General features: G+C 40.9%; 1 protein-coding gene across 2 annotated transcripts in view; it reads right to left on the reverse strand.

The window, feature by feature from the left end:
* LOC131431017 (uncharacterized) overlaps positions 1-24,737 on the reverse strand; it is a 278,009-nt gene that overhangs the window by 165,054 nt on the left and 88,218 nt on the right. The gene's annotated exons all lie outside the window — the stretch shown is intronic.

Below are 24,737 nucleotides of genomic sequence, written 5' to 3' on the forward strand. Positions count from 1 at the left end.
AAATAATGAAGGCGTTCGTGATGGAGAGTGGCGAGTTGAGTTCAAATTCCGATGGATACCGCTGACTTCCGTCTTCTGTTTCCAGGATGACCTGTTGTCCGTGAATGCGAAACTGATATGTGTTCTGTTGGAATCTCCTGCTTCTTCCGCTTGCGGTAACAAGCTTTGTATTTCGCTTGGAAATTCCTCGATCGCACCATAATCAACACGATGACAACGACAGCCAAATTCGAAATGAATGGTTTCTGAGTCGGTGGTATACATTTTATATAGCAAATCTGCAGAAAGTTTACTACAAACTACAACTGGTTGAAAAATGAGCCGCATAGAGTATAGTGAAGTAAAATTTCGCATAATTCTTTGGATATAAAATTTTGGTTCTAAATGGCACCTTAGAGAATTTTGATGTCGATTATTTTATTTCGGATTTCAATATTTTAGTAAAAAATGCTATCAAAATGCTGTACGAGATTAATTTCTGGCATCCCAGAAAAGCCAAATTGAATAACTTTCTAAGACATTAAACATTGATTGGATATAAACGATTTTAAACACTGTTGCGAATTTAGAACTGTGAAAATTGCAAAAAACTGATCAAATTATCTTAGATTTGCACTACACTGATAGTTTTAATTTTCGATTTACAAAGAAGCAATCTTTATAGTTCTTAAGGTAACATTTAGAGCCATTAGAAGGGCTGATTTTGCAGAACGTTCTACATTGTTGTCCATTTTCCATTGTATTTTGCTTCAATGCAAACGACCATCACCAGGATGATGTAATCGATCTTCTTCGAAGGGAAACTGGCTTTGCGACCTGAGCGTTTGAAGTTTTATACAACGCTTAAGGTTTGCTCTCATTACTAGCGACTGCTCCACCTGACGACCAAAGTCCAAATGAAAGCATTGACGACTGCTCCACCGGACGACTGAAGTCCAAATGAGAGTTGCGACCGGAGCGTTTGAGATTTTTAACTCTCCGAAGCTGCTGGTTGATTAAATCATTCCCACGACGTCTGCTTCCACCCAACTCAAATGATCGATTTTCGACCACGGATCTCCTTTTAAACGCAGTCAGTTGAAGATATGCCTCAAAATCGTCGCCCTTGCGCGAAAAACCCAAACGAAAGTGAAGATTTTTTCGCGCTGTTTTCAAATTTTGAGAAAACTTAATTTTTGAGTTGTTTGTGGTTATCTCACACTGTTCAAAATATTATCCCAAATTCCTGATCATATTTTTGATGGAATAGTGAAAGAATTATGTTGCTGCCATCAATACATGTCGAGATATTCACAATTAAGTTCTGCCCATTCTTCCATATGACTAATTTTGAAAAGGCACCCCATAGTAAAGTAAGTCGTATTCACGACAAAAACCTGTTTTAATCCACCTAGTGGTGTAATGATGCCTTTCTCATGTATAATATTGTGGTATTCTATTCAAAATTTTTCTCTTCGATTTTTGAAAGAAACCAAGAAATTTTGTGCATAACATACAGAATAAAACAGTGCTTTGATCGCGTAGGTCATCCTTAAGAAAACGAAGTGGGTTCACTATTATATGCACTTCTGGCACCGGAACCCGAGAACCGGTATAATCAAAGTCGGTTCGTACGGCCACCAACTAACATGACATACAAACTCTACTAGTACGCACTCTAAATTACGATTTAAATGTTCCGAAATGCATCTGAAATCATTTAAATCTAAATTTGTGGAAATCGGTCAAATCATCGCTGAGAAAAGTGAGTGAGATCCATTTTGGTATATATGACCACTATTTCCGGTACTTCCGGAACCGAATACCGGGAATCAGGATAGCCAGAATCGGTTTGTGTAGTTGCCTACTGATAATGACTCGATTTGTGTAGTTTTGAGACCAGTTTAGAAAATTTTTCACGTTTTTTGTTTCGTCGGTTTAAGTGACGGTGTACAATATTGAACACACTTTACCCTATAACTCCGGAACCGGAAGTCGGATCCGGATGAAATTCAGGAATTCCGTACGGGACCACGAGACCTTTCATTTGAATTTAAGTTTGTCAAAATCGGTTCAGCCATCTCCGAGAAAACCTAGTGAGATTATTTGACACATACACACACACAGAGAGAGAGAGAGAGAGAGAGAGAGAGAGATTGCTCAGCTCGATGAACTGAGTCGAATGGTATATGACACAATTTTCACTAGTCGGTTTTTCAAGTGATTGCATAACCGTTCTTTATGAGAAAGGCAAAAATCTGGATCTCGATTTTTATACCGAAATGCGAACATTTTCCGACAAAGAAATGTGTCCAAATTCCCAAAGAAGTATTTGATTTGGATCGCTATATGTAGTTATGGTAAAAAATCTAAAAGTTTCGTTTCTACCGGTACTATTGATAAGGATGTGTACGAGAAATGGTATCTGCGAAAACGGTTGCTACCATTCAACAGAAGTCACGACTCTTCAGCTCTGGTTTGGGCTGATTTGGCTTCTCGTCACTATGCGACATCCGTCCTGTAATTAGAGGTACAAGAGGTTAACTAAGTGCCAAACACAGCCAACCGTCAAACTGTCCAGAACATCATCCGATAGAGAAGTACTTGACTCTAGTTAAGCCTACTCTTCGAAACCAAGAAGAAAGCAAATTGTTGTGATGATTTCAAGAGAAAATGGAGAATCGTCACCGCGAACGCATCTTAGGTTACTGTATACAGCAGAACAAATTTTACAGAAAGTAGGATTAAAATCTCAAGCAACTGTTTCTGATGTATAAATTGTTTTCCGGGGGAACAGGCTTTACCAACCGGTACCAACTTAGGAACCGAGGCCCGGAGGGCCGAGTGTCATATACCATTCGACTCAGTTCGTCGAGTACGCAAAATGGTTCTGTGTGTGTGTATGTGAATGTGTGGGTGGGTGGATTTGTGTATGTATGTATGTATGTAACATTTTTTGCACTCACTTTTCTCGGAGATGGCTAACCCGATTCTTATAAACTTAGATTCAAATGAAAGGTATTACTGTCCTATACAAAGCTCCTGAGTTTTATTTTCAAGCCGACTTTCGGTTCTGAAGTTACAGAGTGATTAGTGAAAAATTCTTATATATATTTATCGATTTCTTGATGATCTTTTGATTGTCCAGGAATGGTAGTTGAGCGAAAATTGTAGCTGGTATCACTAGCAATCGAATGATGTATAAAAATATATAGGTCATCGCTTTGAAATTCGAGATATTTACGATCATTGTAAAAAGTCTCACCTTTTCTTAGATCATCTATCTACAGTTTTCATTATAACTTTGGGTAGACAACCCTATTTTTCGTTTTTTCCAGTGCATTTTATTTGTTGAAGTAGTACCTTTCCAATGGTGAACAAATTTTGAAGATCGGTTGACTAACAACAAAGTTATGACTCGGTAAAGTTGAAGTTCTCAATATTCGATTCGCAATGCAGGTGCCGCATGAAACAGCTTGGAAACAAACTTGGAACGGGAAAAATCAGATTTTCATTAGTTTTTCCTAAACGATCGTCAATAATGATATACTTAAAATAATCTACAAACTTCACAAAATTCGAGGGTGTAAAATTTATCGAAATTGGTCAAGTAACAACTGAGCTATGATAGCTCAAAGTTACCGTTCCAACTTTTTTTGAGGCTTGGTGCTTCGCGTAACTTTTTGTGTTTTTTGTGTTAATCGATTGTCACACGGTTAAATTAAAAGGAATAATTTCAATGTTTCATACAATTTCTATCTTCGATACGGCTTGCAGTTCCAAAACTTTAATTACAATTCATTCCAAACGACGGCTATTAAAATAATTTCATGAAAAGATCGAAGAATATTCACGTAAAAATAACATAGGCGGATTGATAAAAAAATGTTTTTTTTTCAAACTATAACATATTTTGCTCATTCGTAGAATCGGGATTTCGCCCGTCTAGCAAGATTCACAGATCTGTAATACACGAAAAGTTTGAAACTTACGTCGTGAGACGGCCAAAAAGTACCAAATATCAGTGTACGTGGTTTTGGAATCACTTCTAAGATAAACTACAGATCGTAAAATTTAGACCCACAATTCGCGATATTTTAGAAATCCAATATTAGAAACCAAACGCGAATGAAATAACTATTATCCGAAATGTCGCACCACCCCAACCGAAAAGCATGCAAATAATCTGCTTCGCATCACATTTCGCATCCTCTCGCCCTTTCGTACGCCGCGTTGATCATGAATGCTAAACCGAATGGCGTCGGACGCCGATAGTAGTAGGCTGTGAGAAGAATCCACGCATTCGCTTCATCTGATCAGTCATGGAAGGAAGAGCATGTGGAGAGGGTGGAGAGCGAAATGCCTTCGGTTTTCGACTCTCGTCGTGCCCATGGAACGCATCCAGCTTAACGAATTTGCGTGCGATGCGTGTCCGTTGAAATTGTGACAGAGAAGAGAGAGAGAGAGAGAGAGAGAGAGAGAGAGAGAAAATCTCTCTCAAGTCACGTACTTGAGATGGTTGGTGCTACCAGGCGAACACACTGATGGGTCCCCCCGCGCGTAGAAATTCTAGAACGACCGGATCAAAACGAATCTAGCGAGAACACACGTACCCTCTTCTTCTGGGTCGGCTGGCTGGACCGGCAGAGCAAGATGGGAATGGGATTTGCTTGTTGTCTGTACGGTACATAAAAAGGCTCGTTTACAACCATTGACCTAAGCGGAATTGAATGGGCGCTTGTAACAGACCAAGAAAAGAACAGCAACAAGAAAACGAAGGGTGTTGACTCTTGCTGTGCGGTCATTTGTTCGGGGATTCGTCGAAGGTTTCCAAAGTCAATAGGAGAAAAAAAGCGAGCCCTCACGTCACGTGCGGAAAAGAAAGGATTTCGTTTTGTTTTTTTAGAAAAGGGGTTAGTAGTAGGCGCTGGTAGATAGTGGATTGAGACTCGAACCCTACTTAACGCTAGGATGACGCACGCCGACTCTTACCCCCAAATCATCACTTTTCAGTTGTTGATTTGGTTTTTTTTTGATTAATTTTATTTAGGGGGATACTTATTTTTAGTGAGTGAAATAAACAAAAACATGAGCTAATTTTTGCCTGACAGCATCTTCCTTTGTCTGCTCGAGTCGAACAGCTGCTCGACGACGGTTCGGCGGCCAAGCAAATACGTGGCATCCTGGCTTGGCGAGAGATAAATTCGAACTCAGTATTATTCTGTTCTTGATTCCTGTATGTTTTTTTTTGCTTTCGTCCATCCGTCGGCAATAGGAGGAGGAGGAGGAGGAGAAGCGCGAGGACGAATGTAGGTGAGTGATTTTTTTTATTCTGTCTCTTGGCTCTTTACTCGTTATGGTCGCGCAGTAGCTACTCGGTTATCTCGGCTTCTCGGAATGCATGCATCCCACCATGTTATGGGTAAATATTTTAGCATGTGCATTTTACTGCGTCATTCGGAGCGTTTCACACATGGGGCAGTAACTCGGAGGAAGAGGACGACGGAGCAAACAGATTTGCGTTTGTCGCTTGTGATGCCGAATTCGACCGGGGGACGACGACGACGAGGAGTTCGACGTCTTCAACGGTAGATTAATGGTGAACTAGGCGTGTTTTGAAATTGTTGAAAAATAGCAGTTACCAGCTCTGTAAACAATTTTCTTTTTTTTTCGCTCGATCATGTCCTCAATAAAAAAAAAACACGTAGCAAAACCAGGGAACTCAAAATAGCTAATGACAGAGCGCGAATGATTCAATCGAAGCAAATTACCGCGAAAGATTCTCATCAGTAAATATTCCAGCTGGGAAAGGTCCGCGGGCAAGTCATGCCGGTCTGATGATGGGTGAGGTGAAGCGGTGTTTCGAATCGGAATCCCTCTCTCGAGGCGGCGTCGTAATTCGCGCGGTATTGATTTGCCATTTACTCGAGCAGAAATCATTTCGAAATATACCCTCCATCCAGAAGCTCGTTCGCGTTTTTTTTTACATTCGTGATTCCTCATTTACGGATGATCCCCTCACCCGTCAAGTTAGTATCAAGCGCTGCCTTATTTGCATGGCTTACTTTGATGGTGTGATTTTAATCGTAGCAATCCGTGAGCTTATTGCGCTGCAACTTTCGACCGACCGACCGACCGCCAGGCTTCCTTCCAATGGCCTTAAACTCTGTAATCTTCAATCTCTCGCAACAACCGTCGGACAGGTAGCGGCGGCAGTCTTCGACACGTGAAATGTTTTGCCAATGAGAAGCGTAGCGTAATTGCTCGAACATGACGCCCCACGGACACCCTTAGTTCGGGTGGGCGGGTTTTCTGTCCTTTTTTTTCCTTTCCAGTTTCTTCCGAGACATCACAGCCAAGCTTAACTGCTTCTGCTGCTGCTGCTATTGGTAAGTATTTCAGTCGATTCCGTCAATGTTCTGTCACTGCTGTCCAGGATCAAAGGCACAATCTGGATATAATTTTCCCACAAGCTAAGGTCCGACCGTGGCGGTCTTGGGCGGCAAGAAGCAATAATCGTCCAAACTTATGGAATCGACATTCCTCGCGTGCAGTATTTTATCGCACATATGCATTAGCTGTAAACGACTAGAAGTAGATACAGCAAACATTCCAGCTTACGACCGATTTAACCTCAATCTCTTCCAGATGTTATACAACCGGCGCGCGCAGGGCCTACTGCAATTATTTTTATCGCCCTCGCCTGTGATCGCACAGAGCATTCCTCTCTCTCTCTCTCTCTCTCTCTCTCTCTCTCTCACAACGCCATCTATCAACACGAATTAACATGTCCCCAAAGGTGAAACGGTGCAGGAAGGAACTGTCTCGGTTCTGGAAAATGCTTACCCACCAATCACAATTAGTCCTAACCCGAACGGCTAGGCTAACACGCAGACACAGGCGAAAAAGCGGTTATTTATTCTCTCGCTGGGGGACCCCCCGTCAGAGTTAGGCTACACGCGCGGTCCGACAATTTGTCCCCGGATTGCGTGATTCTGACCACGGTTGGAGTTAATCCGAACCCCCTAGAGCTAATAGTAATGCGGATCTGAATCAGGCTTTTCGCGAATAAATGGATGCTGCTGCGGACAATTCCGCTACTAATGAAGGTGATTTGCTGAGGTTTCGTTTGACAGTATTTATGGCTGCATAGTGTAGGTCTTAGGATTGGTCTCGGCCTAGGGAGTTAATGGAATTGATCTGCAGAAGGTAAGAGACTCCAGTCATTTTCGATCATTTTCGGTTCCGAACGTCAAGACAATTCAGAGTTGAACGAACTTAAACAATTACGGGACTCCAAGGAGTTCGTTAACACTTAGACTAGAGATCCTAACAAAATCTAAGTATGAAAATTCCAAAGGCTCAGGGAGATCCGTTAAAAAAAACCTGGAATAGAAAACAAACACTGACTTAGAATTATTTAGTAAGGCAAGAGGAATCGATTTCTGGAAGTCTGGACGCATCAAAATATTCAGATAGTTCAGAAAAATAATTAGAAAATCATTTCCCGGTTTTCAGTCTAACAGGACTCGATATCCGGGATTCCTAATTTGGGACGCGTAAGTCGCAATCCGTGATTAAGAGCTCAGAATCTGGGATTCAGAGCTCCACGATTCGGATCTCGGTATTCTGGGTTTGATATTCGGAGTTCACGCTTCACGGACTTCAGATTGAGGGTTCGAGATTTGCGATTCATACTCTGGATTAGAGTTTCAAGATTCAGAATTCACAATCCGGGATCCGCGATTCGTGTTTCGAGTTTCAGAATCTACGATTCAGGATTCGTCATTCGCGATTCGAAATTCGCGACGTCAGATCCCTGATTCAGGAATCGTGACTCGGAATTCAAAATTCGGAGCTCGAAATTCAGTTAAATGACACGGTATTTAGGATACGGGATTCGCCCTTCGCTACTCGACACTAAAAATTTGAGATTTGAGATTCATAGTCCAGATTAGGAATTTGGGCATCGAAATTCGAAGTTCGGCATGCCAATTAGGATCTCGGGATTCTTAATTCGAGATTTGCGATTCTTGGTCGGAACAAAGAATTTAAGATATGAAATTTAGTATTCAAGATTCGAGACGCTGAGTTCGGAAGACAATATTCTAGATTCCGATATCAATATTGATAATTCGGAATTCGTGACGGGATTTACGTTCTGTAATCGAAACCCGGAATTCGGAGTTCAAAATTCTCGATTCTCAGTACGGAGCATGCGCACCGTGACTCGCGATTCGAGATCTGAAATTCGGGATTCGAGATTTAAGATTCAGAACTCAAGATTCTCGATTTGTAATTTCATGAAATGATTCGTCCTTCGTGATTAGAAATTCGCAACTTCGAACTATTGATTCAGAAATCCAGCCCAGGGATTCCAGATTCAGGATTCTAAACTCAAGATTCAGAATACACGAATCCCGATTCGGAATTTGGATACGAAGGATACGAAGTTTAGAAATTCGGGAATCGAGATTTGTGACACGAAATTCGGCATGCAAAGTTAGAATCTCGGGATTCCGGAATCAGGATTCGAGATTTGCGATTCCTGCTCGGGACAAAGAACTTGAGATTTCCAAATTCGGAATTCACGATTTGGGATGAGAAACTCGGAGTTCAATATTTGAAATTCAGATATCAAGATTGATAACTCGGAACTCGTGACGGGATTTACATTTTTACGGAATTCGTGACTCGGGATACGAGATCTGGAATTCGGGACTCGAGATTCAGCATTCAGTACTCGAGATTCTCGATTTGAATTGCAGAATCCCAGATTCTCGCATCGAGATTCCTGACCCGGAATGCAGACCTCGAGATTCTTGAATTGCGGGATTCCTACTTCTTGACCCGGAATACAAAATTTAGGATTTAGAACTCAGGTTTCATGAAGATGATGAGATGAGATGCATCCTTCGTGATTCGAAATTCACGACTTCGAATTATTGTATCAAAGATCCAGCTCAGGGATTCAAGATTCAGGATTCAGAAAACACGAATTACGATTCGGATATCAGGTTACATGATACAGTATTCAAGATACGGGATTCACTCTTCGCTACTCAGCATTCAAGATTTGAGGTTCGAGATTCATAGTCTAAATTAGAAATTAGAGAATCGAGATTCGTGATGCGAAATTCGGCATGCAAAATTCGAATTTCGTTATTCCGGATTCAGGATTCATGATTCCGGATTCGAGATTTGTGATTCTCGCTCGGGACAAAAAATTTGAGATTTGAAATTTGGAATTCACGATTCGGGATGAGAAATTCAGAATTCAATATTCGAGATTCAGAAGTCAGAATTGATAATACGGAATTCGAGACGGAATTAGTGCTTTGTGTTTCGGAACACGGAAATCGTAGTTCGAAATTCTCGATTTTTAATGCGGAACACACGAACACCGTGACTCAGGATTCGAGATCCGGAATTTTGGGTTCGAGATTCAGGATTCAGCACATTCAACATTCTTGATTTGAATTGCAGAATTCTTGACTCTCGCAACGGGATTCCTGACCAGGAATGGAGAATTTAGCTTTCAGGACACAAGATTCTCGATTCGTAATGCGGGATTTCTACTTCTTGATCCGGAACTCGTGACCCGAAGTATGCAATTCAGGATTCAGGATAAGATTCGGGATTCACAGCCCCGGGTTCGGAGCTCGAAATTCGGTGATTTAAGACTAAGATTTAAGATTTAAGACCAGGAATACGAAAATCTGGATTCAAAACTCAGGATTCAGAACTCAGGTTTCATGAAATGATTTGTCCTTCGTGATTCGAAATTCGCGACTTCGGATTATTGATTCAGAAATCGAGCCTAAGAGTTCAGGATGATAAACTGGAGATTCAGAATACACGAATCCTGATTCGGATTTCGGGTTGCATTCACTCTTCGGTACTCAGATTCGGCATGCATTGTATCAAGATTTGCGATTCTTGCTCGTGACAAAAAATTTGAAATTTGAAACTCGGTATTCATGATGCGAGACGCTGAATTCGGAATACAAAATTCGAGATTCAGATATCAGACTTGATAATTCGGAATTCGTGACGGGATTTACAATTTGTGTTCCGGAACACGGAAATCGGAGTTCGAGATTCTCGATTCTTAATGCGGGACACGCGCTCCGTGAATTAAGATTCGAGAACTGGAACTCATGAACCGAGATTAAGGATTCAGTGATCGAGATTCTCGATTTTCGCTACGGGATTCCTAACCCGGAATGCAGATCTCGAGATTTACGATTCAGGATTCAAGATTCTCGATTTGTAATGCGGGATTCCTACTTTTTGACCCGGAATTCGTAACCCGGAACAAAAAAAATTAGTGTTCAGAATTCACATTTCATATAATGATTCGTCCTTTGTGATTCGAAAGTCGCGACTTCGAATTATTGATTCAGAAATCCAGCGTAAGGATTCAAGATTCAGGATTCTAAACTCGAGATATAGAATACACGAATCCCGATTTGGAGTTCTGATTACACGATACGGTATTCAGGATTCACTCTTTGGTACTCAGAATACAAGATTTGAGATTCATAGTCCAAATTCGAGAGTCGAGATTCGTGACGCGAAATTCGGCATACCGTGACGTAAGTTCCGTGTTTGTTTGCAGCACGGAATTCGGTTTTGTGTTTCGCAGCACGGAATTCGGGACTCGAGATTTTCGATTGCGGGACTCGCGCTTCGTGACTCGGGATTCGAGATTCAGATTTCAGCACGCGATATTTTCATTTAAATTGCGGAATTCACGCTTCTCGAATCGAAATTCGTGATCCAGAATACAGAACTCGAGATTTAGGATTCAGAACCCGAAATTCAATATTTGTATTGCGAGATTCCCACTTCTTAAATCGGAATTCATGACACGGGATACGAAATTCAGGATTCGCGATTCATATTTTGAATTCGGCAACTTGGGATTTGGACTTCGAAACTCGTGTTTAATGATTCAGAACTCACGGATTCGCGATATTCATATTCTGGACCAAGGATTCAGGAGTCAAAATTATCGACTTGTGATACGAGAATCCCACTTCTTGATCCGGGATTCGTGACCCGAAATATTTTTTTCTATTTTATATCGTTTATTTATACCCGGCTTTAACTTAGTCGCGCGCTGAAATATTGAATTCAGGATTCATGATAAGATTCGAGATTCCCAAACCGGGATGTGGAATTCGAGATTCGGGAACCCCGCGATATTCGCGCTTTGTGGTTCGTAATTCGCGAATTGGAACTTAGGATTGAGCATTCAGGACTAATAATCTGGGATTCTGGTTTTGGGATTAGCGATTCGGAATTCGGGATTCGGGATTCAGCATTAGAACTTGATTATTTGCGCCTAGCGCAAATTCAGCAGTCGGAATTGGGAATTCAAGACTCGTGTTTCCTTTTTTATTTTATTTATTTATATATTTTAATCAACAGACAAATTAAAGTCCTAATGATTATTTCTAAGAATATTCAAAAAATTCGCTTTTATTCTGCTACGAGGAAAATGGAAATCGAATCCCATCGATACGCCATTGAAGGTTCGCTGCAATCCAATAACGGCACCGTTGATTCCGTAGTTAGTACGACGTAGAGGAATTCTGAGGAGGTTGTTGTTGCGAAGAGCTCTAGAACGAACGTTGATGTTGATTTCACTAAGTAGTGCAGGGCAATCAATATTGTTCGTCAAAATATCGGCAATCAGCATTGCACGGAACAGATCTCGGCGTACTTGTAGAGTATCGAGTCCGATGAGCATCGCACGGCTTTCATAACTAGGCAGCTGGTGAGGGTTATTCCAGGGCAAACGACGAAGAGCGAAACGAACGAATCTGCGCTGTATTGATTCAAGTCTTAAAGCTCCATTATGAAAGTGAGGGTTCCATACTGACGAACAATATTCGAGTGTTGACCGTACAAGCGAGCAGTAGAGAGATTTCAAACAATATATATCTGTGAATTGCTTGGCGGTTCTCATGACAAATCCTAGACAACGAGAAGCTTTTGCCACGATGTACGAAATATGCTGCTTGTAATTCAATTGTTCGTCGAGAAGAACGCCAAGATCTTTGACACAATTGACTCTATCAATCACTGATCCTCGAAGACAATAATTGAAACGAATTGGTGTTTTTTTTCGTGTGAAGGTGATAATCGAGCATTTGCTGATATTTAGCGACATTTTATTAATTTCACACCACTCGGAGAAAATTTCAAGCTCACTTTGAAGGAGACAGGCATCTTCAAGAGTCTTGATAATTTGGAATAACTTTAGGTCGTCCGCGAAAGATAATCGTGCACCTTTCAATGAAAAGTTCACGTCGTTGAAATACAGTAGAAATATCAGTGGTCCGAGATGACTGCCTTGTGGAATACCAGAAAAAGCAAAAAACTCCTTGGAAACATTTTCATTGATCTTAACCGCCAGCCGTCGATTGCAAAGATACGATTGAATCCACCGAAGAATGTTGGAACCGAAGCCCAGTCTGTCCAATTTGGCAATAGTGATAGCGTGATTAATTTTATCAAAAGCAGCAGAGAGATCCGTGTAGACAACGTCCGTTTGATGACCTTTAGACATAGCATCCGTTATAAACGTCGTGAAAGTTAGTAAGTTAGTGGCCGTTGAGCGTTTCGGCATGAACCCGTGTTGAGTTTCAACGATGTACTGCTTGCAGTGATTAAAAATAGGTTCCAAAACGATAAGCTCAAACAATTTAGGAATGGCGCTAAGAGCGGTGATACCACGGTAATTGTCGACGTTCTTCTTGTCTCCTTTTTTGTGCACAGGAAACATATAAGCAGATTTCCAGATATCAGGAAATACTCCAGTCATGAGTGACAGTCGGAACAGAAGACATAGAGGTACTATAATACCACTAGAGCATCGCTTCAAAATAACTGCCGGGATACCGTCGGGTCCAGCAGAGTATGAAGACTTCATTTTTGCGATTGCTGTTTTTACGGAACTTGCGCTTATGTTCATTGAATTCATTGACTGTCCCAAAACGGGAACGTTAAGTGCCGCCTGGGTGATTTGGGAAGGTGCTAAGATTTCTCTAGAAAATATCTCAGAGAATTTTCTCATGAACATTTCGCAAATTTCCTGCATGCTAGAACTTGTCTGTTCATTGTAAAACATAGATGAAGGAAGATCTGACTCCTTCCTTTGCTCGTTAACGTGCTTCCAGAATGATTTTGGATTAGACTTTAATCTCCTCTGTACACAGCGTAAATAGTTGGCATAGCAACGTTCAGCTGTCTTTTTGTAAACTTTGTTGATTTCTACGTAGTTTCGCCGGAGCAACAAACCTCCGTTCTTAGAATATTTCTTTAGTGCTGTCCTTTTTAAACTTTTCAGTCGTCGTAGTTCTACGGTTTGCCACGGTACTTGTTCGGGTGGCTTACTAATTTGTTTAGGGACATATTGGTCAATAGCATACATCAGAACGTTGGAAAATGTTTGAGCTGCAAGATTAACATCGCCATTGTCAAGAATTTCACTCCAGTCAATGCTTGTAAGAAATGCAATAATACTATTGTGGTCAGCTCTTTTAAAATTATATCTGACGATGTGAGATATCTTGCAATTGTTCAACGATCGATTCCATTCAAGCCCAATGTGCAGAGGAGGATGATGCCTAACGGACTTCACCAGAGGAGAGGGTGCTGCGCTGATTTTAGGTGCACAGTCCGAGTTGCTTGAAAAACATAGATCGAGGATTCTATTGTGCTCATTTTTAACGTGATTTACTTGACGCAGTAAATTAAAACTGTACCGGTCAAGCAAGTTGATAATACCAGCGTGAAACGAGGAAAGCATTGGATCTGCAAACAGAAAACCATCGGAAGCTGTGAGCCATTTCAGGCTTGGAAAGTTGAAATCACCGACGATAAGTATTTCATCTGCCGGATGCATATGGGCAGCAATGACATCTTCTAATGACTGAATATGCGAGTCAATCAATGATAAATCGCGAGTCCGATTCGGTGGAATATAAACCACACAGAGAAACAACGAACAGTCGCTCAGTTTAATTTGCACCCATACCTGCTCGACACAACTCCCAGATGCGCTAATAATTAGCCGTCCTTTCAAGCGGCGGTGAATAGCAACGAGCACGCCACCACCGAAACTCTTCGAACTGTTGCATGGGTTACGATCGCCACGGAAAACTTCATAATTGGTGCCAGATGCTTGCGTAGAGAGGGTACTATCACTCAGCCAAGTTTCCGTTAACGCGATAATATCAAAACATTCATCCGAACAAGCCAGTAAGTAATCGGTCAGGCATGTATTCATACCGCCGACGTTTTGGTAATACAATAGAACCGATTGCGGGCTGGAAGCAGGAAAGAAGTCAATGCCGGTATTGTCCAAACGTTTTGTATACTTGCCGGCGGTGGCGGGTTGGAAGACCTCATCACCGATCTCGCACACAGAACCTGATTCAGGATTCACGGACTCGCGATTCATATTCGGGACTCGAGATTCAGGATTGTGAATTAGGAATAATTTTTAATTTTGGAATTTGAGATTGAGAATTTGAAATTCTTGATTCGCGATTCAGGATTCATAATACGGGTTTCGTTATACACGATTTGAGATTCCTTTTCAGAGATTCGGGGTTCGACACTTAGAATTCAGGACTTAGGATTCGAAGTTAAGAAACAGTAATTCGTTATTCATTAATCGGGAGTCATGAAATTTGGGATTCGTGATCCAGAGTTCGGTATTCTAGATTCAGTACTTGAGGTTCTTACTTTTAGATTCGGGATTTGTGACGCGGAGTACGGAATTCCCAATTCGAGATTCGGAATTCGAGATTTGGAAACCCCGATTCAAGACTAAGGGTTCGGGATTCGGAGCACATTTTTCGCAACATTCGCGCTTTGCGATTCGGAATTCGCGAATTGGAACTTAGGATTGAGCATTCAGGACTAAGAACTCGGGATTCAGGGTTTGGGATTCGTGGTTCGAAGTTCGGGACTCCGGATTCAGTGTTAGAATTTTGTTATTTGGATTTAGAGGCTCGCGATTTGGGATTCGTGAATCCTATTTTGAATTCGGGATTCAGGATTTGAAATTCGATTTGGGATTCGAGATTCGTGTTTCATGATTCAGAATTCACAGTTTCGCGACTCATATTCGGGAATCATGAATCTCGTTTGAGGATTCGGAATTAAAGATTTAGGATTCGAGATTCCGAATTGATTACGGATGCAGGGTACGGAATTAATATTCGCACTTTGTGATTCGGAACTCACCAGTTGGAACTTAGAGTTATGCGTTCATTACTAAGAATCCGGGATTCCGGATTTGGGATTCACGATTCGAAACTCAGGACTCCGGATCCAACATAAAAATTTGATTATTCGGATTTTGCGCCTCGCGATTTGGGTTTCGTAAATCATAATTTGAATTTAAGATTCAGGATTCGGTATTCCGGATTAGAAATTCAGGGATTAAAGATTCGGAGACTCGTGTTTTATACAGAATACAGAATGCTAGGAGTCGCGATACATATTCCATACTCTTAAATAACGATTCAGGATACGGAATTGAAGATTCAGGAGTCGAGATTCTGAATTTACTACGGATTCAGAATTAATATTTCGTGATATTCACGCTTTGTGATTAATTGCTAAGAATCCGGGATTCGGAATTTGGAATTCGCGATTCGGAACTCGGGACTCCGAATTCAGCATTGGAATTTTGTTAATCGGATTTGAGCCTCACGATTTGGGATTCATGAGTCATATTTTGATTCAGAGTTCGAAATTCATAATTCGGAATTTGGGATTTGAGATTCGTGTTTATTGATTCAGAATTCAAGGATTCGCGGTACTTATTCCAAACTCCTGAAAATCGATTCATGATTCGAGATTCCGGATTCAGAATTAATATTTCGCGATATTAGCGCTTTGTGATTCGGAATTAATTGCTAAGAATCCGGGATTTGGGATTCGCGATTCGGAATTCAATACTCCGGATTCAGCATTAAAATTCGGGATTCGGGATTCAGGGTTTGTAATTTAGGATTCAGAATTCGGAATTTTGGATTCGAGATTCGTGTTTTATGATTCAGAATTTAAGGATTCGCGATTCATATTCATATTGAATCTCAATACAAATAATCAATAAAAATCCTGAATTTATTCTGGTTTCGGATATGAAGATTCAGGATTCAAGACTCCGAATTTACTATGGATTCGGGATTCGGAATTAATATTCCGCGATATTTGCGCTTTGTGATTCGGAATTCGCATTATTTGCTAAGAATCCGAGATTTAGGATTCGGGATTTGCGATTCGGAACTCGGGACTCCGAATGCAGCATTCGAATTTTTTTTATTTGGCTTTTGAGTCTCACGATTAGAGATTCGTGAGTCATATTTTGAATTCGGAATTCAGGATTCGAGATTCAGGAATTGAAATTCAGGATTAGAAATTTGGGATTTGGGATTCGATATTCGTGTTTTAAGATTCGAGAATCCGAATTTACTCTAGATTCGGGATTCAGAATTAATATTTCACGATATTCGCGCCTTGTGATTCGGAATTCGCATTAATTGCTAAGAATCCGGGATTTGGGGTTCAGGACTTTGGATTCGTGACTTGGAACTCGGGACTTCGGATTCACCATTGGAATTTGGTTATTCGGATTTTGCATCTCGCGATTTGGGATTCGTGAATCATATTTTGATTCAGGATTCGAATTTCAGAATTCGGAATTTGGGATTTGAGATTCGCGTTTAATGATTCAAAATTCAAGGATTCGTGTTACATATTCCAAACTTCTGATCAGAATTCGGAATTATTATTTCACGACATTCGCGCTTTGTGATTCGGAATTCGCATTAACTGCAAAGCAGCCGGGATTCGGGGTTCAGGATTAGAGATTCGTGACTCGGAACTCGGGATTCCAGATTCAGCATTCGAATTTTGTTATTTGGATTTGGAATTAATATTTCACGATATTCGCACTTTGTTATTCGCAATTCGCATTAATTGCTGAGAATCCGGGATTCGGGATTTGGGATTCGCGCTTTGGATTCATTTCCTGAGAATCGAGGCTCGGCATTTAGGATTCAGGATTTGGTATGCGAGAATCAAGATCCAGATCAAGCTCGAGAAACTTAATTCCGGATTCATTATTCCAGATTGTGGATTTGAGATTCGGGATTTAGAATTCAGGATTCAGAATTTCGCGTTGGGAACTTGTGTTTCGGAACTCGAGTTTCGATATTCGGAACTCGGGATTGGAAATACGTGACTGGGATTTTACGATTCGAAACTCGACACTAGAGAGAACATAAGACAAGGAATGTGAAATTTGAGATTTGGGATTCATGATGTGATTTGAAACTCAGGTTTTGGGATTCGAGATTCGGGATCCTTGAGCCAAGATTTGGGATTCGTGTTCCACGATTCGGGCATGGATTCCGGAAGTTTCGCTTCATGGTTTGGAAATTCGCGATTCGAGTCTTGGTGGAGGATTCAGGATTCGTGAAATGGGGATCTAGATTTAGCCTTTGAAATTCGTGTTTCGAAGCATGGGATTAAGTATTCAGAATTTAGAATTAGGAATTTGGAATTCGAAATCCGGAATCCGCAACGCTTATCTCGGGATCCGGAATTCGGGATTCGCAATTCTCGAATAGTTTTATCGATTTTTAAACGTGTACTTGTGCGATCTTGGTTTTTTTCAAACTTTTGAGATTCTTGCTGTCTTCAAATCATGGACTCTTGAAGTATTGAAATTTTTTAACCTTGAAGTTTCAAACCATTTAACACATGGATTTTTGTTCTCTTTTTACAACTTTTTGACACTTGGAATTCTTGTACTTTGGAACTTGGACTCATGGATTTTTGGACCCTTGCACTTTTAGACATTTTGTCTATTACACCTCTTGAATTACTGAATTCTTGATTATTTATTTCTTGATTCATAAATTCATAATATTTTTCTTTAACTCATGAACAAATTCATGAGATCTTGATTTATGAATTCATGGAAATCGGAAATGAAAAATTTTAGTTTTTTGTGATACCAATTGCATTTTATAGGTTTGGGATCATCAAAGGTTCTAGACCCTAATAACCTTTCCTTTTATTATTAGGGTGCCCCTCCCTATCGGTCAGTGACTCAACAGAAACTCCGGATATCGATCTGACTCACGCATCAGCCCCAATGACTGTCTGAAGCGTATACTTTCTGCGCTATGATTTATCGAACTGACACCGTACTAAGCCAATCATCGGCCACGGAACCAAACCAGACAACGACGGACCGGGTGTAGTACACAGAATCTTACCGACAGCTAGGCCAACTCAACCCAGTCGAGATGCGAGGATATCTTTACTTACTACTACCACCCCGCGCGCTGTCCAACAGCTCAACTTGAGTGATTAATTTATTACCCTTAAACACACCGAGTGACGGCCGGGCCGAGTTGGGTTGAGGCTTTGGTTGTTGTTGTTGTTTTGCTTCACGTCCTCCTAGGCTGAGTGGTTTGAGGCGCCGACGAGATACTTGATGCACATAGTTTCAGAGTTTTTTTTCTCTTCGCTTCTCTTCGTTCCAACAAGGTGCTGCTTAGGGTTTTATTTAATCGCAACCTGTCCTCGGTTGCAGATTTTACCCCAATCAAAAGTGCCGCACGACGCGGCCGCCGTCGCAGCCGCCGAAGGATCTCAATTACTTTTGAGGTTAGGAAAATTTGCATCACCAAGAGCAGTACTGTGCTGTGCCTGTGCCTATGTGCTTTACAACAAGACAGATTGAATGTGACGGAGTCGTTAATTTGCATCACAAATTTGCGAGATTGTTTCTTGCTCGAGGCGTCCCACCACGGCAGGCGGTTTTTCCAGCACTCGAACCGGCAAATGTTACGAAGTTGTGTTGTTTCTAAATCAGTACAATTATCTGCCGGAAAGTAGAGTTGGGTAATGTTCGGTTCCTTGTTTACATAAATTGGCTCTGGCTTTGCCTATGTGAGAAGTTGGTAAGGATCAGTACCAGGCGGTCACTAGGGGTCGTTGATAATCACATTGTTTATCACCGTCCTTGAAACAATTACCGAAGAGTTAAAAAAATAATAATCTCCAGCAAATAACACTTGTGATTTGGATGACTCAGACGGCCAAGATCAAAACTATCATAAATCTTACCCACGCGCGTATGACCAAGGTATACCGGTCATTTTATAGTTCCATTAGTTAACTTCGTTTTAGAACGTCCCTCTCGAAAGATTCGAGTAACAAGAGTACACGAGTAAGGATGATCTAATAATCGTTCGAATCAAAACTGACTCAGTTTCAATTGACTTACAGAGCAATGATTAATGCCCTCGGGTGTAGCTCGGATAACTTTTCTCTGGAATGTTTGCTTTGTCATTCATTCGACTACCGTAAAATTGAACCAGCGTCGTTCATCAGGTGATCAAAACCAGTTTGTTTCGGCTGTTAAAACTCGCACACCACTTCACAGCAAGATTAGCCGCCATGAATGCCCAAACACGATACGCTTATTAACGACTCATTAATTAATTTAAATGTGCTGAATGCCGTCGGACATGTATTTTCTCCCAGTTAATAAAATCGGACGGCTTGAGAGTAGGTCAAATCCGTCCGAGAGGTACGCGTTGGAAATTTCGGGTGTGGTCCGTGTTTAACCAGAAATCCCAGACTAGCTATCAAAAGACGAATCGTTTGGCATAAATCAGTTGCTCGTTGAATTGAATGTAACAGTTCGGCTGAAAAGTTCGTATCGTTTAATAGAAACACACATTTTTTTGCCATAATTGCCATCAGAGGCGATACAGCGATTATAGCGATCTTCCAACTTTTCGATACCATTTTTGTAGTACGAATTGTCCTTTGCCTCAAAATAGGCCTCAGTTTTAGCGATTACCTCTTCATTGCTTCTAAATTTTTTACCAGCGAGCATTCTCTTGAGGTCTGAGAACAGGAAAAAGTCACTGGGGGCCAAATCTGGAGAATACGGTGGATGAGGGAGCAATTCGAAGCCCAATTCGTTCAATTTCAGCATGGTTTTCATCGACTTGTGACACGGTGCATTGTCTTGATGAGGCCGTTTTTTGAAATTTCGTCCTTCAAACGCTCTAATAACGCTATATAATAGTCACTGTTGATGGTTTTTCCCTTTTCAAGGTAGTCGATGAAAATTATACCATGCGAATCCCAAAATACAGACGCCATAACCTTACCGGCCGATTGTTGAGTCTTTCCACGCTTTGGGTTCGGTTCATCGCGTGCAGTCCACTCAGCTGACCGTCGATTGGACTCCGGAGTGAAGTGATGGAGCCATGTATCGTCCATTGTTATATATCGACGAAAAAAATCGGTTTTATTTCGATATAACAGCTCTAAACACTGCTCAGAATCATCAATTCGTTGTTGTTTTTGATCGATTGTGAGCTCACGCGGCACCCATTTTGCACAAACCTTTCTCATATCCAAATATTCGTGAATAATATGTCCAACACGTTCCTTTGATATCTTTAGGGTGTCAGCTATCTCGATCAACTTCACTTTACGGTCATTGAAAATCATTTTGTGGATTTTTTTCACGTTTTCATCGGTAACAGCCTCTTTTGGACGTGCACTGCGTTCATCGTCTTCGGTGCTCATGTGACCAGCACGAAATTTTGCAAACCACTTACGAATTGTTGCTTCGCCCGGTGCAGAGTCTGGATAACACTCATCAAGCCATTTTTTGGTATCGGCGGCACTTTTTAATGTGGAACACATTTTTGTTTTCTATATAGCGGTGCAAACTAGAAACTCAAGAAAAATACACGTAGAAATGTGGTCAGGTTTTGAACAATTACAGCTCAGTCAATTTTGTATCAATGATTAATATTATGTCACCATTTGATTGGAAATATTTCTACGTATTAATTTGAATGTTCATAGCCATGTATTTTTAATTGCATATCATTGAAATGTTGATTAATAGCTAGCAGTGTCCTATTTTGGCTGCAAAAAATCTCTGGCATACCGGATTTCCCTGCCATAGTCGACGGTTTTGAAGGAGTAAGCGATATATCAAAGGGAAAGCAGCGCTCTGATTGGTCAATCGAAGCAAAAGCAAAGCTGCTGGAAGCACGCGAATCTACTAATAGAAGCGAAATTGTAGCTAACGTTTCAGTCTTATGCGTAGCTTGCTAGAGGTAGGTTGTTGCTACACAGCAAGATAAAAAGTGCCATAAACGATTTGAAGCTTTTATTGGTATGCTCTGATCTTGTGTCATGCAAGTTTGGATGAAATCACATGTTATGTCATTTCGCCTGAGAAATTGACAACTACCCCAGGGTAAATTTTGAGTGCATAAGACCAATTTCTAATTTATATAAGATGAACTCGATTGATAATGAGAAATATTTTATCGCTTCAACCGAAATCGCAAAATGGTAGTAATGGTACAGAAACGCTATAAAAATAACTGCTTGCATACAAAACTTGAACACAAGCTTGGTGAAGAGAAGCTTAAATATCGATATCCGTATCGCAAGCATGTACAAACATTTAATTGTATACATTTGGGCTATTGATGTAATTTCGTCGGCTACGAAACAAATACAAATCACGATAAATAGAGTCTATATTCCGGGTTCGCGTGTTCGGTGTTGATTCCTAATAAGTATCAATCTAAGCAGACTCTTGTGCATTTGCGGGTTCAAAAGTGTGACGATTAATTGAAAATGTCAATCATTGGAAATTTTGGTTGCCTTGTTCCACATTAACGGCTCGAACAACCCCATGGGGCTGATCCTTTTTAGTTTTTTCATCAAAAAGTAGTGTTTCATCAACACACGAAATTCCTTTTTTTCTATTTTTTTCACAATAACAAAAGTAGCTTCACTCAAAATGCAATATCTCACAAACTAATAATCAGACAGCTGTCAAATTTATACACGTATCTTTTGAAGGTTGGTACTAACTGAAAATGGTATGGATTTGATTCTAATGGCGCCCTCTCATAGAAACGATACGAACTTTTCAGCCGATCTGTTAGCTATCAAAGACGCATCGTTTGGCATAAATCAGAGTTCCTCGTTGAATTGAATGTAGTTAATGCAATTGAAAAAAATCAACGGACGTAGTGAACTTCCTTGCGTAGTCCGTCAATTTAAATTGTCATTTTTTTCTGATAATCAAACCATTTATGACTCACATCATGGCGTCCATCAACGCAGTTTAGTTACCTGTAAAGAGACAAGAAAAACAACCGATTAGAAACAATTAGTTGGGGGTGTCACATCGATTTATCAGAAAAATAAGTGGAGAGAGTGACACTGATGTCGCCACCGTTTGACCGATCATTCCGACAAAAGAGAGATGATAATTGCAGATCAAAAGTCCTCACAAATCGGAAGCCGGCTGTCAACTTCGATCGGACTCTCATGACTCCGCCAGACATCACGCGGTAGCCGCCTTGATCGCGATCAAGCCCGGATTGCTGTCTTTGTTTCCAACCGCAGCAACCGATCGGCGAAATGAGATCATTTAGTCGGCAGCCGAAGGGAACAGTTTTTAACCCCCTTTTGAGACTTCGACTTTCGAACGTACGGAATCTCACGGGGACGGGGGGGCGGCCAGCTGACGTCCATGACTAATGTGACCTGTGCTGTGCACCCGCGCGCTCCTTACGGGAGTCATTCCCCATTCGACCGACCGTACGATCGACGGGAACGAATTAATTAATTGGGTAATGAAGTGGACAGGTCGCTTCGCAGCACCTTTTTTCGGTCGGAATGTAACCAAGTGAGGAAATTTGAGACTGCGCAGAATCACCAAGAAAAGAAGAAAAAGGAAAACACCGCAGGTGGTGTGGTTCCCCGCGCGGAACGATCGAAACGTAGCGACAGACAGAACTCCAATCGATTCAATGATCGATTACAATGAAATCAATTGAGCTTTTAAACGCCACCAGAGAGCGAACCTGAAAACACCTACTCGATGTCACGCAGTTGGGGGTCGGATTGTAGGCTTGTAGCGTTCGTTTTTTTCTGTTCGTTGTTGTGATGTCGACTCACCGCCACTTGACTGTCTTTTAAGTCTCAGGAGGTTTATTCACGCAGACTCGAAATTCTTCGAGTTTCTTTCACACCCCGTTTCATGTTTCGGTCGTTTATGATTGAATTAATTTAATCAATCAGTTTCTGGTAATTTTAGTTCTGTTTAAGCTTGTAAGAAATTAAATCGAGAGCTAGACGCGTTCCGAAACCATCGCTCCTTCGATCAGCCCCGCCTTGACAACAACGTTTGCATCAAATGGATAAAAAACATTACAAAAAGACCTAAAAGCCAATGAAAAATTCTCTTTGTTTACTGCGCTCTTTCGATTATTTCAGCGTTTTTATACCAATATTCGGTAACATTGTGTTTTTTGCGTCGATCACTAAGAAATTTAGGCCCAATTGAGTTACATCTGAGTTCGAATGTTTCTAAAAATATCAAGTTGTTGTTGAACAGATTTTGCATCGCTTTATCGGCTATCAAATCAAAAACAGTTGAAAAAGTCTGAGTACAAGAGCTTCAAACACCTCAAAGCGATATTAACGTCGTTAATGTAAAACAAGAACAGAAGAGGTGCAAAGTGACTACCTTGTGCTTTTTAGTGAAATGGGCCGTCCCCATCTCTCTCTTTCTCATTTTTTTGCTGTTAGATAAATATCATAAAATCATACTCTTCCATTCGGGGTTTCATGTGAAAATTTTCTGGATTAAAAAAAACCAAAACTATTTGATTTCCCTCAGTTTACGCAACTCAATTAGTATCGCCACTGCCGGTTTTTTTTTGGTGTGCCAATGAAATCCAAACAAATGCTGTGATCGAACAACAACACACCAAACGGAAACAATCGCAGCCAAGGTTAGACAAACATACGCGTCGCCGGACAGCGGAAAACTATTGACCAGATTTCGGAAAGGCTGTGTCGGCCGGGGCAGTCCGTCATCGTGCGCAAATGCGCTAAAAGCATGCTGTCCAAGGAAGGTTTATTTAGCTGATTTAATACCGATTAGCGTGCGTTTGTTTACAAACTCCAAAGCAACGTTTACTACCGAAATGCTGGTGCTGGCGTCGGGAATGGGGAGAAACCGGAGCGGGTGGTCAGCACCGAAAAAAAAAGCAATTACCTGTGTATCTTCTTTTCGCTGTCCGGGGTCCGCAGGAGCCGCATTGGTTTGGAAGTTTGATTTTGTTTTTTGACAGGTTTGGCAGTTTCAAATTAGACAACAACAACAACAACTGCAAATAAGCAAATGAAAATTGTTCACACGACACGACCAAGCAGGCCATGACGTCGTTCTGTGCGAGTCGATTGATTGGAAAAAACGAAATGTAAATTTGTCCCTTTTGGCATTCAATAAGTTCGGAATAGGGTTGCCAGCTTGGATGCGTCTGATAACGATCAATAAATCTTCAACTTTGACCATTCGAATATTAATTTTCACACCCGGCGAAAGATAAAACATTCTTTTTTCGATTACTGTTATGATTGACCCTAAGCGAGTCTTCCAGCACCTTTCTAAAAAGTGAGTGAGAGCTTATTGGCCGTTATAAAAAAAACACGAAAATTAAAAAAAGAGTTTCTTATTAAATTTTGAGTTTCTTTTATTTATTTCGGTACATGAAATCAAATGTATTATTGTAATTAAGTACCGAATGTGTACTTGAGTACAGATTATCCCATATTATCCACATTTTATTAAAAGTGTATGTAAC

The sequence above is a fragment of the Malaya genurostris genome, chromosome 1 (genome assembly GCF_030247185.1).
Source record: "Malaya genurostris strain Urasoe2022 chromosome 1, Malgen_1.1, whole genome shotgun sequence".
NCBI classification, from domain to species: domain Eukaryota; kingdom Metazoa; phylum Arthropoda; class Insecta; order Diptera; family Culicidae; genus Malaya; species Malaya genurostris.